This window comes from Protopterus annectens, chromosome 2.part0, assembly GCF_019279795.1.
Source record: "Protopterus annectens isolate FY-2018-M chromosome 2.part0, PAN1.0, whole genome shotgun sequence".
In the NCBI taxonomy this organism is placed as follows: Eukaryota; Metazoa; Chordata; order Ceratodontiformes; family Protopteridae; genus Protopterus; species Protopterus annectens.
This window is the reverse complement of record NC_056728.1, coordinates 1,501,413,321-1,501,434,212: the sequence shown is the minus strand read 5'-3', so window position 1 is coordinate 1,501,434,212 and position 20,892 is coordinate 1,501,413,321.

The following is a 20,892-nucleotide window of genomic DNA, read 5'->3' as shown; positions in this document are numbered from 1 at the left end:
ACCTATTTTGCCAATCCATCCCCCACTTTTAATATTCACCCTATCCCTACTTCCTTTATCTCAGCCTTACTTCAAAAACTTAAACCTACCACCCCCTCTGCAGACAATCTCCCTGCTGAATTCCTCCAAATAGGAGCTAAAGCCCTTGCCTATCCCATTTCTATCTTGATCAATAGATCTATTAATGAAGGAACTATCCCTTCAATCTGGAAGATATCTCATATTATCCCACTACACAAAGGGGGAAGCTCTAGGGACCTCTCTAACTATCGACCTATAGCACTATTATCCCCCATTGCTAAACTTTTAGAAAAATGTATCCATAAACAACTGCTAAACCACCTCCTACAAAACAACATACTTGCCAATTGTCAACATGGTTTTAGACCTTCCCATAGTACCACCACCACACTGCTTTCATTTACAAACTCCATTAACCTTAATCGCAATGAAAATAGCCTTTCATCTGTACTTTTTATTGACTTATCTAAAGCCTTTGATATGGTGAACCACCATCTACTTCTGCAGATTCGGACTTCTCTATCACTTGATACTCCTGCCATTACTTGGTTTAAATCTTACCTTGATAACCGACAACAGGCAGTACTTTGGAAAAATTCATTATCTGATCATCTTCCCATCTCTCTTGGGGTGCCATAAGGCTCCATCTTAGGCCCACTACTTTTCTCAATCTTTATCAATGACCTACAACTAGCTATACCAAATACAAACTGTATTCAATATGCAGATGATTCCACCATTATCTGTGCAGCTACCTCTCAAACTGAACTCCAGTCCCTGACCCAAAAAGCCTTTAACACCGTAGAACAATGGTTCTCACATCGCTGCCTACTACTTAACCCTAAGAAAACTAAACTGCTTCTCTTTGCACCAACATGAAGGCACATACCCTTACACTTCACTATCACATCCAATGACAATACCATCATTTCTCCAGAACCCACCACTAAACTACTAGGAATAACAATAGACAACAACCTAAACTTCGGCAATCATATCAACTCTACCATAAAATCAGTAAATAAAAAGATTGGAACACTCTACAGAATCAAACCCTTCCTCACTCCACTCGCAAGAACCACATTAGCTAGGACTCACCTTATCTCTACTTTGTTATATGCATCCCCCATCTACACCAAGCTATCCAAGAAGAACCTCAATAAGTTAGAAATATCTTACAACAATATTGCTAGATTTGCTATAGGAGCCCCTTTTAGAACACATCACTGCCTAAATCTAAAACAACTAAATTGGCTAGAGCTTCCAACTCAGCTAAAACTTCAACAACTCATTATAGCCCACAAAACCCTGCACCAACCCCTTAAAACTCCAATACTCTCTTGCCTCATCAAACCTTATTTTAATCAAAAACAATTACGATCTTCAAACAAACTATTAATCAAAACTACCATAGCCAATAACTCTGCAGGTGACTGCCTGTTCTCAAACTATGTTGGAAACATATGGAACAAACTACCTTCAGATATCTCATCTCTGACTTCTCTCCCACTTTTCAAAAAGAATCTGAAACTGCATCTCAATACCAAATGGCTATGCCCCTGTAGTAACCCAGACTAATACTATTTTCTTCCTACCTTCTACAGACTACATTTAAATAGGCTCCATCTGTTCTCCAACCTTGTTGGAATTTACAGTATATCTACCCATTGATGACTCATCCTACACCTCTCCCTCACTTTCTGAACCAACTCCACAGTCTCAAGTAAATAGCCTATGTACCACACAGTACTTCTTTAAATAACCGATGTCCTTCTAACTCTACATGTGACTGCCTGATCCCTAACTCTTTTATAAACTGAACAAGACAAACTCCATCTTTCCATTTTTGTCCTCCTTCCCTTTTGTTCTCTCACACCACTTCTTTCCGCTTTTCTTTCCTCATCCTTCCTCTTATATAGTTTATGCAATGATTTCTTTTTGTATTATATTACTGTTTTGTAATGCACATTGCAAAAAAAAAAAAAAAAAAAATTATTTTTTATTTGTTAATTACTAGTTATTTACTGTTAGTTTCATATTTTTGTAAGATCTGCTAAAACCATGTAATCATTGGAGCTTTTCTCCCCGGGCCTCTACTGAAAATGGACATATATCCAGATAGACTAGCCCGGTCAACAAATGTAAAATAAAATAAATAAATAAAATAAAATAGTTATAGTTGAAATCATCCCTGAGTAAGTTGTTTTGTTCAACTTTAATTGTTACAAGTACTTATAAATAGGCTGTGTGACCTTTTTTGTTCATGGAAGGGGACATATAACTGGAGATAACATTAAGGGGTTTCTTAGCCACAGCAAATTGGAGTTACATTAACTCTATAAATGTATGTTGTCTAACTGCTATAGAGGAAGAATTATCTTTAACAAAGACAGATACTCCACCTCCTGTGGTTCCCACAACTTCAATTTGTAGTCTGAATGTGTGGAAGTCATTGTAGGCTTGCAAGGCTGGATTACTTACTGAGGCCTTGAATCAGGTTTCTTTGACTGCACGGACATCCACCACTTCCATCGGGACACATGCTAACAGAGAGTGCAGTTTCTGCTATTAACTCCTACAGTTTTGTTGGAGTTATATATTTTCACATAATAACTTCTGTTTTTATGACCTTGCCTAATAAAGGTATTATGGTGGAGACAAGGGCCTTAGCCAGCAAAGAAAATCCTAGATGTGCCAGGTGAAGTCTATATCTTACCAAGCAGTTTGGTCTGCCCACAATATCATCCCACACTGACAGGAACTGGAGCCCTTAGAATGACACCAGACACTTAAACAATTTCAGAAGATCATTTGTTCTTTATATTGTTGTCTCATCCTAGGCAATCTTATGCATATTTGGTGAACTCAGTCATGTTTATCTCCATATATTCCCTAGAGCTACATCTCAAGTTGTGCATACCAACACCAACTATGATGGATTAATAGTGGGATTTATTGTGAAGAGACTTGATTGCATGTGTGATATGACAACTACTTGTGCCACACAGCTGACCCTAAATTTCACCTTGTTTAAGCTGGAGAGTGGGCGTGTGTATGGCTTACTGTACAATCAACTATAAGGACAACATTTGCAATAGAAAACTATTACCTTAAGCAGTTCATGGGTGAGGCACTGCTGCTGCCTTTTTATATGTATTCTGTGCTTTGGGTTTAGTGTTAGGGGTACCATGCTTGTGTTTTGGATGTCTCTGCTGTTTATGTAAATTGCTGGAGAATGCCTCCACCCATGATGGAACTTTGCTGATGTCGTAATAGAGGCCTGAGGCATTATTTGCACTGAGTCAATAAAAACATGTCAGCTAGGCTAGCAGAATAGAAAGAGGGGAACTGACAGCTTCTAATGTGAGGTGTGATCCTGGTATTTGCACATAGCATGAGAAAAGGATGGAGGTATTTGATATGGTACTATTTTAGGCGGACTAACATGTGAAGTGTGCAATAGGATATGTATCCAAAGTGGGACCTATAGTATAATTCTGTTGTGGAGAGATGAGATGTGACATTACTGCTTGTTTAACTGAACTTTTACCAGATATGTTGAGCTGTTGAAGATCTGCTCTGCTAGATAGCATCGGCCAATTGCAGTGGAAAATAATTGTATTGTTTTTTTTCTGTATCTACAACGACTCAGAGTTAAGCTCTCTGCACACAAACAATACAATAAAACACTGTTAAAGCTCAAAATGACACCAGAAACAGTAACCTTCAAATATATAGTCCTAGTGTGCACTCCAGGCACAAGGGTACAGGCGTGTTTTCTCAGAAATCATGTGTCATGGTGTTTATCAACAGTTGAACTGAAGTGGATTCATCCAGTGTGAGTCCAATGTATAATCAGTCTAATCAGTAGTTCCACAGACATGTGAAAAAAGTAGAATAGGGACAGGCATGCAGATCACATGGCAGTGTGAAAGTGTGAATCTTGTCTCTAGATGTCTGTCACTGTTGAAGTGATACCACAATCCCATATGAGAAAAAAAAAAATGAGAAATGGGGTCAGGATGGATGGATGCAGGATTAGGAGAAACATGGATTTATCTGCAGCTCTTAATATTTACACCCAATGACTTTTATCTATTCATCTATGGGTTGTTTATATAGAATAGATCATTGTTCTAAAGTATATATACACATTTAAGATGAATCTGGTGAAGAGAGCTTTATTGTATTAAGTTTGGCTGAATGTTGTAACTTGCCCCTCATCAGCCAGTTCTTATCACATCTGTTTTTCTATGATAAGACTCTGTGCATTCCCTCTGTGTACTTATATTAAACCACTGTTCTCCTTTCAAAAATGTGTTTCCTGAACAGAAGCCTACACAGTGAAGCTGAATTTCTTTGCTGCATCTAGAAGTCATCTTTTTTGCAGCTCTGGTAATGTGTTTCCTTAGAAATGTATGCCATTTCTGCCTTTATGCATTTCCAGGAGTTTGTCAGTCTTTTCATAGCTCTGCCCATCTGTTATACTTAGCTTTAACGGAACTTTTGGGCATATACTTTTTGCACCCTAATCTCATTTACATACTATGGCCAACAGTATGGACACATGAGGCTTTAACAGTGCTATGTGCATTAGGAGGAATGCTTATAATCTCCTGGATCTACTCACCTAGCTAAATGCAGGCATTATTTATTTTTTTTATTTTCACAACAACTGTATTTCTCTTCTTAGCATCTATGAATTTGTTGGCTTTTCTTAATTAATTTGCTTAACACTTCTAGAGTCAGTTCTCTCCTATTAACTCTATGTCTTTTTAGCAAAGTACATCAGATCACTTCTCATGATTTGCATCTCTGCTTTTACCAGCACAGTCATCCTGGCTTTCTCAGTGAGAAGAGAAACCATTCAGTCCAACCGCAGCGCAATTACCAGAATTAGACATGGAAAGCAGGCGTACTCATACTCCCATCCATGTGCTTCTCCTATGAGTAACCTGTTTATCTTTAGACAGTCCTTCCTTTGATGTGACATTGTCTGCTTTCTTTCATTCATCCTTTTACCACTCCACCTCTCTGTCTGAGGCATTAAAAAGCACCTTTTTATTTTTCCATTCATTTCATATAAGAAATCATCTTAGTCTATTATGAAATCCTAATGCATACTGTTTTGTTAATCTTAAAATATAGTGTAAACTAATTAAAAACACAAATAAATAATGCTAAGAAAACATTTCAAATAAAGTTTACCATGTATAATACCATTGAAATAGACACACAGATAAGATTGTCTTTTGCCAAGAGCTGTTAAATCAGTGGCTCTACTCTGTTATGTTTGACTGTAGGGGCATTATTGCATCTTAGATCATATGTCACAACATGTGACTGCTACAAATCTAGAGGGGCATTTAGACTTTTTAAATGAACCCTTTTGAATAAAAATATCTTACTTTACATGGCTATATAATCAACTTACAACAAAGAACTTGATGTGTGCATCTATTGCCTGAAAAAAAATACTTTTTTTATTTTACTGAGTGCTGTTGTATTGCATAGCAGTATAAGTCTTAAATGTTACAGCACTTCATTTATTGAAAGATTCACAAAAAGACTGGCAATTCCATTTAGAATGACACACAGGTTTTTCAATTATTGCCTGTGGAATGCCAAATCTGTCTTGCCTTGTATATCCTCACAAAGTAAAAAGTGTATTGTTGCCAAGATATGAGTGAAGGCTGTTTTGACTTTGGTTTTGGTTTTTAAGATTGTCATCATTTACATTAATCTCAGAGAACCACACTGAAATGAAAATGGCAAAACGCCAATGTGCTAGGCCCATGTCACTTTATTAAGAGATATATAAATAGCCTTAAGAAAGCAACAGTTTTATTTATTTCCATTTCTCTGCAAAGGTTTTACAGGGAGGTATAAGGCCCACCAGCAAAATGTAATGTGGAGTCCTTTTCCGTCTTATGAACATAAGCTGACAAGTGATTCTGAAGTTTATCAGGCTATCACAGTAGGCCTTAATTTAACATTTCTTGTTGTACACCCTGCCTGTTAACTTGAACATGAATTTCTTAGCCTCCTGCATATTGTGAGAACTCCTTTATCAATCACTCTTTGTCCTGTTTACAAATTATGGCATGCGCCATAGTGAAAGAAAGCACACACAGGTCAAAAATTCAGTGCATCCATCAGGTTTCACACCACCTTCAAATGGGGAGGGAATGTTTTTTTTGTTATGATATGGGGACACAAATCAGTTTTGCTGTAGGGAGGATAAGAGGACAAGATGCAAGCAAAACATTCATTTTTACTTGTGGGCACATATTGCATCTTGGCAAGCAAACTAACTAAGTTGCTCCATGAGGCCAAAAGTGATTAGGATCAATAACAGACAACAGGACACAGTATATGTTACTAGTCATAGCTTTCTTTGGAGATGAACTAGCAAACAAGTTTCACTTTGAATGACAGGAATTTTCTTGATAGTGAGATCCTTTGCATTTCAAATGCTGCAGTTTGGATCCTTGATAAAAAACATTCACGTATAGGATTTATGGTCTATAACTCATCCCTACCTCACCTGGGAGAATAGTCAGACAAAGAAGGTTAAAGAGGAGCAGGACGCCAAAGGTTCACATATAGAGAATGGGTAGAAGTGGTTCTGTCCAATAAATAGACTTTAACTAGATGTAGAAAATAGGGAGTGGGCTAGTGTATATAACTAAATTAGAGTGAGAATAAAGATGCTGTCAGGAATATAACAAACTCCTCTTAATGCCTCTGTGACTTGGTAAGAAAGCTAATGCACAATGCGTTCTACAAGACACATCCTTTATTATATCAGCACATTACTAGCATTGTGATTTGAAGCAGTTCAGATACACAGCTCATACATGTGACTTTTGCTGTGTTGTAGGAAGACAATGCATCCCAACATGTAACCATTTTTACATATAGAACACACTGACCCAATACTCTGTTCTGTTCTATTTTGGGCTAGTTGTAGGGTGAAACAAAAGACAAGGGTGAGGAAAGTTCAGAAGTTTTATGTTTTTTGTTCATACATATTTTGTATATGTCTGATTATTTTGCAAACATTTGCTTATAATTAGAAGATTACAGAAAAAAGTATAAAATGAACAATTGTTGGGCAATGCTATAGTGGCATGTCATTTACTTCTTAACACTCTGCTGAAGACTCATGCTCATATTATAGACACATTGCTTGTACTTACTGTTTACAGATTCCCATTTACAAAACAATAAGGGAAGTGAGCTCCATGTTTCATCCCTTTTTCTAACAGAACTCAAAAGCACAATAATCAGAAATTATGAGGGAAGACCTTTCCACAGATTGCCCTGCACCTCACCTCTATTGCCACAGGTAAATGCATCGTTCACTTCTTTGTCAAGTAGCTGCTGTAGTTTCAAAAAAGAAGCAGTTAAACCACATGGTTTAATTTTCCCTGTACTAGATTTTTTTTTTTTTACCTGATCTCTTAGGTCGTTGAACCCTTGTCACTGTGTATGCTTTTGTGATCACTCCTCTTCCACCTTGGTCATTGGCCTGTTTACACCCATCTGGTCACTGGCCTGTCACTGCTATAAATAAGGTCTTTTTAGTCACAAGAAGGCAGTATAGCAAAACGATTCAGTAAGAATGTTCTCCAATAGGGTGACACAAAGGCTGGGAAACTGTGGATAATGTATTATGTACCATCTGACTCTCTTTTCTGTTAGGTGCAAATGGTGTAGTACTGAATAATTGTAATGAAGCACATCCACAGGTCATGTATGGTATGGCTTTCTCCCTTCATTTTCAAAGTCCATGTGGATAATGGATAATGCTAACAAGAGCTCTTCTTTTCATCATGGGGGGCATTCAGGTATCCAGTCTTACACCTTCCTGAAACTGAATTTAATACAGGTGAAAAAGTAAATGTGCCATTCTGCCAGATTTAAGATCTATTGGCTTTTGAATCATTCTTCTATTTTCCTGACTTAATTTAAATGATTTTATTCACTGTTATTGTTTCTGGAGACCTAACAACATGAAGAAAAGATACTGCAGTGTCATTTTCTACTAGAGGCTTGATAGAAGAGGAATGACAGTGCATGTTCCATAGTGGCTGAGTGGTTGTGTTGTCCTTCTCTCCTTCTCCCTTTTTTAACAAAATAAATATTAAAATTATGTAATGGATAGATTATGTGGTCTTAAGCTATTTGCATTTTACCATATGACATTTAAAAACAATATATTTATTGACTTTCTTCAACATGTAAACTCATGAATGATTTGAGCAGAAGTATGTCTGAAGTAATAACAAGCTGAGGGAAACATAGCAGAATAACAAGTGGCTTACTGATGTGTAGGTCAGACATATCCAAAAACTAAATAAATAAATAAATAAAAAAGAGAAAAGAAAACAACCGCACACACAGACCGAACAGGTTCATTTGGCCTTAGGGCTTAGACACAAGGAGTGACATAAATGGATGGTGCCATGTGGCTTCTTAGGAGAGTGCCAGTTGGAAGGAACCACCCAGGGTGAAGTTTATTTCTTGGCAACATTCAGCATTAGATGTTGTCTGTGCTTTGAGGTTATGATTTATTTTTGGAATATAAAAAAGTATAAAAGAAGCAAATAAGGCAGCAACTAACACAATAAGGAGGGGAGACAAGAAGTGGCAAGTAGGTAGATTAGGAGAAAGTTTATTCAGGTTTTGAGTTTTGTACAGCAAGTGCACCTCTCATTGGTCCAGATTGTGTAGAATGTCCAGTATTTTTATAATATTTCTGTCTGCTCCACATAAATTTATGTTTTTCTGACAAAGCACTGAGGGAAGTGACTAAATACTGTCAAAGATTTTGAATTCAGTCTGCTTATCCTTTGTAAAATTCGTACAAATAAAAAACAAAAATGTTATTATAGCAACTTTCTAAGTTATAAGAGTAATAATTAAAATCTGTCCCTATTTTAGGCTTTTGTCCCTCCATTTTGTTGACTTTGTCCAGATTTCTTGCACTACATCTTTGGGAGATATGGCATCTGGATATACTTGGCTGTCCTTGTGGAACATAATAGGAATTAAGATGAACATTTTGTTTTTTCACCTTAATAACTAAACCAAGTTGCAGTCGTGAAGTTTTAAAATAAGCTAGCATATTATATAGTATTAGAGACAAACATGTGATGTGTAGGTTAGAAGTGTGGGCGATGGAAAGAGAGGAGCATGTGTCCTGTGAGGGAATGAACAAGGGGTTGGTAGTTAGCTGCTACCTTTCAGGGTAGAAGGTCTTGAGATAAACAATTGAGGTTCCTGTAGTCTGAGGACCTGGGAGGACTCGTTTCTGGTAAACAATATGTGAAGTTGTGTGGTGCATTGTGTGTAATAAGAAGTTAAGGGCAATGTTGTGACCATGCCAGGCTACATTTAGGTTGTGAATGCTTTGGCTGTTGAACAGGTAACCAACGTAAATGGAAAAGCATGTATACTAAAAATAAAAGTAGTATTCAGAAAGGGATGGTGAATTCAATGGAGGGAGAGGGTAAGGCCAGAGTCAGTTAAAGATTATGTAGGGCAGAAGTGGACAGTTGGTAAGTTAAGTACATAGGTAAGACAAATATATATATATATATATATATATATATATATATATATATATATATATATATATATATATATATATATATATATATATATATATATATATATGAGCATGTATGCACAATGATGAGAGAAGATATGGATAGGTTGAGACAGGAAAGCAGATAAGATGGTGGGTATAAAAACGGATTCACAAGGTTATAAAGGAGAGAAATGCAGTTTGTAAGGATAGTAATTTTATATCTTTTGCAGGGTGTCGAAAGTGTCCAGCTAAAAAAGAAATAGGAAGACATTTTGGAACAGGCACAGGCATTCGTCCAGGAAGCATCCAGTCAGCAGCCATCAGAGAAACAGATAGTTCCCACAAGGCAGCCAAAAGGGTGGAAGATATGGGCAGGCCATGATATGAAAGTAGTCTCAGAAAGACTGATGCAACAGAGGAAACAATCCATAAAGACCCAGGTGAGGTAGCGGTGTCACAGCTGGAGGAGCAGCTGGCCATTGCTGGTAATGCTATTGCTGATAATTCTGCATGGGCAATGTATAAGTGTTTATGATGCCGGAGATCATTTGCTCAGTTTGTACCAAGGGTTAGATAAGGCAGGTAAGCATAGGTTGATAAGACTGCTAGTGGCAGTTGGGTTGGAAAAGGAACAGGTGGGTGTGTGGGAGGATCAATACAGAGATCAGGAAGGTGGAGATAAAGGGAGGGAGAACAAAGAGGGGAGCCACATTTTCCCCAATTATGTTAGTCTGGTCTCAACTGAGGATGAAGATCCAGGACATCTCAGCTGGCAGTGGCTCTGTAGCTGTGTTTATAACTTGGAATATTCTGACAGTGATAAAGGAGAAGATTCGGAAGGGTGAGTTTTTGGACATTATTGTGTGTTCCTATACAAGTTATAGTGACCATCTGTGCAACCCTCTGAAGTTTGAAAGTTAAAGAAATGATGATCACACTTTCCTCAGCCAAACACAACATATAATAACCTCTGAAGTTTGGGAGGAGTATTAAAGAAATAATGACATTGTCTCCGGTCACCAGTGCAAGTGCAGTGACCTGCTGTGAACACATATGAGTAGGGCTAGGTTTAGACTATGGGGGTTAATGGCAGAAGTGATCATTAAGCCCACATGAAAGTACACTTATACAGCCTTTGAGTGATGGTCCCCCCAGCCCCTGAGAAGTTCTCAATGCTTGGTTATTCTGTAATGCATTTATCTCTAATTTTTAGAGAGGTGAGTAGTTAAATTGAACAAATGACAACAGGGTCAATTACTTATATCTAGTCAACCCCCACCAAGCAGTTATATAGCCACTTGGTTGTACAATTTCAACATTCTTATTGTGATAAAAGAGTATGACAATATAATGTATTTTAGCTTTGGTCCAAAGAAACAGGTGCCAAACAGTAAAACATTGCATGTTATATCCGATATTCACATTTGCCCTGGAATGGAAAAATAATCAGAAAGAAGTAGCAGTAGCCAACTAGTCTTTTTTTCTGCACAGAATTAGGACGCCACCAGTCCATACAAACAAGTTGCCACCAGGTTAAAATATTCCAATGAAGGTTTCTTCACACAAACCAAAAAGCCAGAGAAATATTGTCCAATCTTATCTAGTTAGCAGTAATAACACATCTCACAGCACCATTCCTGTAATCAAAATCATCTAACTGCACAAGTTATTGCTCCATTCCTGAATGTCTGCAGCATGTCTGTGATTTTGCTACATTCTTTCATGTCAAGTATTTAAAATAAAATAAAAAAACTCTCTTCAGGTGCCTACACCGCAATACCAGGCTGGAGGAGGAAGAGTGGTAGGTAGGGTGTAACAGAAAAAAAAAGGGGGATGTTGATGGCCAAGACTTCCAGGATGTCCTTAGGTTCCATGATGAGCCCCAAGATCTCTACTCCCATCATATTACAATGTTTAAACTTGATGTAAACTTTAAATTAAAAGGACTGGAGCACTGCCCCCCCACCACCACCCACACACAAACACAGTGTTCATTGTGCTAAGAGCATAGTTATTTTTGCAGGGGTACTTTTATTTATGTATTTTATTTTATTTTTTTAGAAAAAAGAACTATTCCTCTAAAAAATAAAGAAAAATTGGGAAAACATCCCTACAAGCAAATTGGAACCTGTGCACTGACAGAGAACCTTACAAGACTATCTGCAAATATATAGAGCTGAGTATATTTCTCTGTATTATTCTGTATTATAGAGCTAAATTGTTGCTTAGATATCTTTTGTCTTACTGTTCTGCAAATATACAGAGATCAGTATATATTTTTCTGGATTTATAATTTGCACTGTGATTCCTCACATCTCTGTTGAAACTGTCTTCCCCACCCCCCTCTCTGTTCTTGGTTGTAGTTTAAATTTGGTGGCTTTTGCAGTGCCCGCCCCACTGTAGATTTGATCTAGGACACTCCCCCAGTCCCATTTCTTTACCACATTCTACCTAATAAACCCTTTCTGCACTTGCTTTTAGTCCTTTTTAATTTAATTAAATTTTTTCAAACTGTGTGTGGACTAATATTGCTACATACTCAAGTGTGCCAGCTTGCACTGCATGTGAATAGTTTTTACTGTTTTTGCTACTTTTCTGAAAAAAAAAAAAAAATTGTAAGCCTGTTTCCTACCTTTCCTGTAATTAGTGTTCCAGATACAGATTTGCTGTATCCAGGACTGTTTGTAAGCTTCTGAGCCCCCCAAGCCTTTCTGTGTTGGAGGGAAGCCTTCTAGCTTATCAGTGGGAGTGGTAAGCATTAGGTAACCTGTCTACCACATAAGGAGTGGTTCTGGCCCAGAATTTGTAGTTATTGGCCATTTGGGTGGTCTTCCATCACTCTCAACTTTCTGATTTGAAGGCCTGCATTTGCATTTGTTTCTGTCCTGTAACTCCTGGGCCCATCTCATTTGCTCACTCAAAAAAAAAAAAAAAAAAAAAATTATCTGCTTTTACTGTATTTGTGTTTCTTCCTACTTTATTTTGATTTTGAGTCATCTTAATAGTACTCAATTGTATTTATTACTGCTTGGTGTAACTCATTCTAAGCCTTTTAGTTTAAGCATGTGAGCTTCAAACCAGTTGTTTTACATTAAGAAGGTTTGTGGACTGCACTGTAGTGGCAGAACAGGTAGCTTACATCCTTCTAAGTTGGGAACTGCTGATTGAGGGCTCAGTGTCTGTTATTCTAAAAGTGTATTAATTCTGGTTTAAGCACTTGGGCTTCAGGCCAGTTATTTTACATTAAGAGGGTTCGTGGTCTGCACTCTTGTGGGAGGAGAGGCTGGACTCTGCCCTTATGAGCTGGGAATTTCTGGTTAAAGGCTTATAGTGTCTGTATATTTGAACTGCTTCTTACTGAAATTGGTACACCTTGTTTGCTGAAGCATAGACTAGATCCAGGCCTGCTGAATCTAGCTTTGTTTGTATGCTTGTTGTTTGTTTGCTTGTTATTTCCTTGAAACACTAATTCCTCTTAAAACGTGGCTTTTCAGCACTTCTGTGGATCCCTAGTGATATCTGCATTGCTTACTGTACTTATTTCCTTGTTTCACTTGAAAGAAAGTTACTGTTTGTTGTTTTACATTTAAGTTACCTGTAACACATTGCATTTAAGTTACCTGGCACTTGCTCACTAAAGCAATTATATAAGTCAGCACTAAAAAATTAAAAGCACTACATCCTCACAAACTCCCCTTGAGTACCTTGTTCCCCATTGGCCCTTTTTTCAATTATAAAGGAATTCCCAATACTATTCTAGCATGTCCAAAGGTCAGTTGTCAATCTCCTCTCTGGTCCAGCTGGTGAATATGGGAATCTTGAGGCAATGTTACAACTGCCTCATGTACACAGACAACCCTCTCCTCCTCCCAACAAATTCCAACACATGTGAGAGATGCAACCATATAGCCAAACTGGAGGCTAAGCTCTCTCAACTCAGTACTGGCGTAACCAGTCAGGAGGAGAAGGAAACCACACTCATTACGATTCCAGTCTCACATAGACCTATCATGACAGCAAACCAAACACATAAACACACAAAAACATACTCAGAGGCTCTAAATAAAAATCTTCCTAAGCAGCAGAGACCTCCAAAGCAGACACCCAAGCAACCACTACCCCAAAACAAAACACGTGCAACACATAGCTGACAAAGCCAGTGTGCCGAAAAGTCACAGCCCTTAAGGCTAAACAACACACCTGATACACTTGTAATAGGTGACTCTATCGTCAGGCACACTGACGTCCCGCTCACCAGGCTGAACAAGGAGAAGGTCACGGTGAGCTGCCTGTTAGGCGCTAGGATCCGCCACATAACACAAGCACTCAGGTAAATCCAAGGCAAGTACAAATATAACTCGGTCATTGTCCATGCTGGTGTGAATGACCTGAGACGTACCTCCCTGGACTACATGAAAAGAGACATAGAGGAGCTCTCTGAGCATGTAGCCCAGGCCGGTATGACCCTGACCTTGAGTAGCATCTTACCCTCACCAAGAATGATGCCACATTATGAAGACAAGATGATCAATTTCAACAATTGGCTTAAGTATTGGTGTCATTCAAAGGGGATCCAATGCCTGTCAGCCTGGGATGACATGCTCAACAAGCCACGATGATTCACTAGGGATGACTTGCACCTGTCACCCCTGGGCTTTCAGATATTGGCAAAGGCTCTTGCTTCCCAATAGTGCCTTTTTTAGGCAAGGCTCAAAAGACAAACCCACCTCCATAGGTATCACAAGGGATAAGAAACTAAGAGTAATGCTACTCAATGCCAGAAGTCTAAACCTCAAGATGCATGCACTTGAAACTCTCCTTAGCATGGAGAACATTGATATCTGTGCAGTAACAGAAACCTGGTTCAAGGCTCCCGAGAGCACCCCAGCACTACCAGGTTATACCTCATACCATGCTTTTCGGCCCCAAAACTTGGACCGAACCACAAAAGGAGGGGGAGTATCAATATTCGTCAAAGATACCTACACCTCCAGGTTGGTGGCACAGCACAAAGCATCAGAGACTATCCATGTGCAACTAACAGTGGGTAAAACTGCCTTCCAGTTTATAGCCTGCTACAGACCACCCTCCCAAACCCAGGAACCCCACTCGGCCTTCCTGAGAACACTGGAAAATATGAAGGTCTCTCCAAACACCATTATATTGAGCAACTTCAACTACCCAACCATAGTCTACTACTAGCATTACTCTAGCTGCAACACCCTAGCCCAATGGTTCCTAGAATTTATAAAATCAAATGCTATGGAACAACTTGTTACCAACATAGGGACTCTATGCTCCAGACCAGAAGTGTATCCCTCACTGGTAAGATCAGACCATAAACTAATCTCACTGGATATTCACATCCCGACCCCACCCCTGCCCAGAAAACCACAGTGAAAAACTTCTCTAAAGCAAATTTCACACTCCTCAAAACCGAGGTGGAATCCTTCAAAGCCCCTGAGCCTGTGGAAAATACAGCCCAGACCGCAGAATCCTTTATAAATGCATTCTATGAACACCTTCAGGAATGCATGGATCATGCAATCACAAATAAAATCAAGACCCAATCCTCCAAATGCAGACGTCCTGTCTGGTGGACCCCAACCATAAACAAACTATACAATAGAAGGAGGAAGCTACTGCATGATAGAGCAAAATCCCAAAAAGGGAAGGCATCTCTGATCAGTATTAGCAAAAAACTATGGGCACTCATAAAATCATCTAAGGCCAGCTTCGAGAGAAAAATTGCACAGGACACTAAGGATAATCACAAGGCTTTCTTTAGTTATGTTAGGAACCTGGGTGGGAATTCCCAGATATGCTCAGAATTAGTCCAAAATGACAAAGAAATACATCAAACCCACAGACATTGCCAACATCCTAGCTGACAGGTTCAGCACAAACTTCTCACCCCCTCCACACCAAAAGGGCAAATATCTATCCCAGCAGAGTGCTGCCCCCCTGAAATCTCAGATGCTCAGGTAAGAGCCGCCCTCTCCAAAGCAAAAAACACAGCATCAATGGGACCAGACGGTGTCCCGGGCTGTGTCCTACATGAACTCCAAGAAGAGCTAAACCCAAACATAAAACTACTGTTCAATCTCAGCCTTACTACAGGATATATACCCAAAGAGTGGCGTACAGCAACAGTGGTCCCTCTCCACAAAGGTGGTGCCTCAACGGATCCTGGAAACTATCGCCCCATAAGCCTGACTAGCTTGGTCTGCAAAGCTATGGAAAGGATCATCATGGACCTTATAAATAAAGATATTGGGGACCTACAGACACTGGATCCTACCCAGTTTGGCTTTGTTGAGGGCAGATCCTGCCTCTTAAACCTGGTTGATTTCTTTGAAACAGTCACCAAGGCCATTGATGAGGGAAGGTGGTCCACACAGCCTACCTGGACCTCGCAAAGCATTCGATACAATACCCCACTCAGGCATTATGGATAAGCTCACCAGCTTAAATATAAACCCCTATGTCACTAGATGGGTTGCAAACTGGCTCAAGGACAGAACCCACATGGTTAGAATTGCTGGAGCCATGTCAGACTCCAAACCAGTTACAAGTGGCATCCCACAAGGCTCAGTCCTGGGACCTCTCTTGTTCGGTATATATTCTCGGAGGTACAGGCCAACACGGAAGGACTGTGGCTGACCAAGTTTGCAGATGACTGCAAACTGGGCACCATAATCTACTCTCCAGCCGACACAAGCATCCTCCAAAAGGGCCTCATAGAAACAGACAACTGGTGCCAGAGCCATGGCCTCAAGCTAAACACCAAAAAGTGTATAGTCATCCCCTTTGGCAAAAACAAAGTGCCCACAAATTACCACATAGGTGGTAATCCATTAAGTACAGAAGAAGTAATTAGGGACCTGGGGACCCAAGTTGATAGCAATCTCTCATTTGACAACCACATGGCCAAAGTGGTTAGAAAAACATTTTATATAGCCCACCTAATCATGAAGGGATTCACATCTAGATCAGGGGAGGTCATTGTGCCTCTTTACTCATCCCTCATCAGACCCATAATTGAGTACAATGCCCCTTTTGGGATGTACCTTACTAGACACCTGCACCAACTGGAAAGACCCCAAAAGTACCTCACCAAGAGGATCAAAGGGCTCAAACAGATGCCATATGCTGCCCGGTTAAAGAAACTCCAGCTCTACTCAGTGGCATACCACCTGCTCAGAGGCGATCTGTGCCTGACATATAAAGCCATGTCCAACCCGGAATTAATGGACATGCTGCACCTCAGAAAATCCAAATCCCATAGAGCTACGCGCTCGAGAGACTTGAACCTCAGCACTGAAATAAATAGGACATGCTGGTGGGACAGATTCATAACCCAGAGACTCCCTTCACTCTGGAATTAAATCCCAGTCCAGGTTAGGCAGAGTCCCTCATTGACTCTCTTCAAGAGGAATCTTGATGAGTGGATGGGAGATCGTAGGTTTACCCCGGGTATCACTTCTGTGTCACTGTTAGACAGAGGCACAGTATACTAACCTCGAAAAAGGGCATAGCAAAATTAATTTAAAATAGGTGGCAAAAGCCAAATACACTCTGGCTGGGCTTATAAATGCCTTAGGGCAGATAGCCTAGTATGACCCTATGAAACTATAAGCATGGTGCCATAGACAATTGCCTATTTTGCCTAGGTTTAAGACCATCATTTCAACTATTTTCTTCAATGCAAAAAATCAGACTGAAAACACTATTTGCATTTTAAAAATTATGAAAACAGTGTTAGCACTTATGGTATTAAAATAAAACACCAAACCCTCATTGAATAATTCAAGTAAGATCAAGTATATGTATCTAGTGTGGAACATTTTGTCTGATTTAATCAACACATGATTCTTTAAAATTGGACCATTTAAAACCTTTGGAGGCTGTTACTCAAAACAGTGACACTCTCAAGGAAGCAAAACACAAAATGCATACTGATGTAGTTTCTCTATATGCAAGTTGTTCAACATTATGCACATTGTCACAATACCACACATGTGCCTAGAATGAATCTTGCTTGGTACATGCAAAACTAAAAAAAAAAAAACACAATTGCATCATTTTCTGCAGAAGGACAAATCCTCCAACAGTCCCCTATACCCCCTGATAATTATATATTCTAGCTGCAAGATCTCACAGTTCCAGGGGAAAAGGGTATATTCCCCTACATGGGAATTGTCAATCCTGCATACCTGTCGGCTTTCTGTTATTCATTAACTGGCCAGACACAAACCAAAAAGTAGAGTTTCCAAAGTTAAAAAATAAAACTTTCAGATGTCACCCCCATCCTTACAAAACTTGGTATTTCATTAAAATTTAATTGTCATTAGCCAAGTAAAATCATGCATGAGTAGTATATAATCCATTTATATTTTTCATTTTAAGTGTTTCATGTCTTGTCTTAAGCAAGGTTTAAGCCAAATAAAAGGCCCAATACATAATAATTGTTACATTAAATACTGCAGAAAATAACAGCATATAATTATAACCTATTGATGCAGTGCTAAGCAGTTTAAAGAAATTAGCAAATACCGTTAAGGATCTTGATCTGCAATTTTTTTTCAACTTATGCAACTGTATATTTTTTGTGATCTTTACTTTTGGGTACACTACAGTAAAAGCAGAGATACATTTAAAATGGATTGCTAAAGCAAGATTACTTCTCACTAATTAAATTGTAATACTTTCTAAAATGTTGACACTTTTAATCACTGGTCCTTTAGCGTTATCATCTTGTGTTTAATTACAGGATGTGCATCGATAACTGAGTGTGGTGAAATGACCTGAGATTTGCTGTTCATATCATTTCATTCGTTCACTGAGAAAAGGTCATGATGTCATACATTAAGTGTAGAGTGAGGTCAGACAGTCTTTATTAAAATGACTTTAAATGCCTTCATAAACAAGCTGCTACATAATGAAGAGAAACCTCTAGGGCTGCAGCTGGCAAAGCAGAAATAAATAAAATAATAGCGTTTGTGTACTTCAACCAACATACACTTTATGTATGCATGCATTTAATCTTTTTTCTTATGTATGCATGCATTTAACATTTCTACTTCACTCCCTTTTTCATACACACAGACACACACACACAGATATATATATATATATATATATATATATATATATATATATATATATATATATATATATATATATATATATATATATATATATATATATATATATATATATATACATACATAGTATGTGTTTATACCGACACACAAAAATGCTTATGTGCACACAAAATGCATACACAAATGCATGCATGCACACACACACACACACACACACACACGCACATGCACACACACCAACACAAAAGAACATTTTAAACAGAGCTATAAGTGATTTTATTGACCACAGACATCGCTAGTAATATTGTAGAGAAAATTCAAAACATCAGCCTATCAACTTTTTATAACAGCTAAGGAATGAGCCACACTCAGCTTCAGTGTAAAATTGTGAAATGTAGAATCTATTGATTAAAGGATGTTACAGAAAAAGATCATTTTTTTAAATGGAAACTGCTCAGAGTGCTACATAGGTTATTAGAAGAATGAGTAGTTCACACAAAGAGATTATCTCCCTTGAGATTCCTTGAAAGAATATTCTCTTAGTTTCTTTATTAAGTAATATTGATTTATTTTGTAGAAATAAAGAAGCAATAGCATTTGAGGTAAGGCTTATAGTGAATATATGTTGTCAGCTGCAAAATGTGAAATAATCCTTTTCTTTTTTAAATTCTGTGAAAATCCAGGATTCAAGCAGAAACACTCTTATTATTACCTCGTGCTGCCTTTAATGTCTGGGTTTATTGTTCAAATGATTTAGAAACTGCAGTGTTATATGATTTAAGAAATGCATTCAAAAACTGTGCCGTTTTCATCAGCAAAACAGTATAGGTACAGAAAAAGGGAAATTGTGCAAGGATTGACAGAAATAATATTCTTCCCATGAGTGTTTGCATTCCAGTTTTAGAGTTTTTGAAGTTAGGCAGGATGAAAAAGTCAAAATGTCTACTTCTACTGTGTTGTGAGGTTTCAATTTATGTCACTTGCATAGTGCATGCATTTACCAAAGGTCATGTTTATCTTAAAACTAGAAGCTGTTTACCCAACTTTGAAATGATTTCTATCTAAACAAATGGCAAAAACAGAATCTTGCATTTGAATATCGCTAATATGCCATTAAAGAGAATAATAATAAAAATGGCAGAAGGTGGGCATCTAGACAGAAGTTTTAATTGTAGTGTGACACGATTAACGAATATATACCTCTGAAAAAGAGAAACCATATACTTAACAGTATATAGTACAAACATGATTCATAAAGAAAATGAATGACGAGTGACATTTTTTTGGTAAAAGAAATATATAAGGAAACAGACCCAGAACATAGTAATAATGACCATCCCACCTGGCATGTCTATAGGTCAGTTTCCTGTGCTTTCTCCTATTAACCTGATGAACTTGGGAATTCTGAGACAGTGTAGCAACTGCCTCATGTACACAGGCAACCCTCTCTTCTTACATCCCAACACTCAGACTTGTGAGAGATGCACTTATATATCCAGTTTGGAAGCCATGCACTCTCAAGCCAAGGCAGGAATAACTGGTCAAGAGGAGAAGGTCAACACCTGCACCACGCCACATGCAACACATAGCCCTCCAGAGCATGACCATCACAGCTCTCACATAAAAACACCAGCCACACACCTACCTTCATGGGGGATCTCAATAGAAATTTACCCAAACAGCAGAGACCTCCAAGGCAGAAACCCACTCAACCACCACAACACAGCACAAACCACAAGACACATAACTCACCTACACAGTGTGCCCCTCAACCTAAACCCCTATGGCAAAACAGCTTGCCCAATACACCAATCAGAGGTGACTCCACAGTGAGGCACACTGATATCCCACTCACTAGGTTGAATAAGGAGAAGGTAACAGTCAGCTCTCTATCAGGTGCCAGAATCTGACACATAACACACACTCAGGTCACTCCACAACAAGTACAAGTATGACTCTGTCACTGTCCATGTGGGTGTGTATGACCCGAGATGCACCTCACTGTACTACATGAAAAGAGACATGGAGGAGCTCTTGGATTATGTGGCCCAGGCAGGTATAACGCTAGCTCTGAGCAGCATCCTACCATCGCCCAGAATGATGCAACATTACAAGCAGAAAATGATTGAGTTCAACAATTGGCTAAGTTTCATTTACCAGTCTATG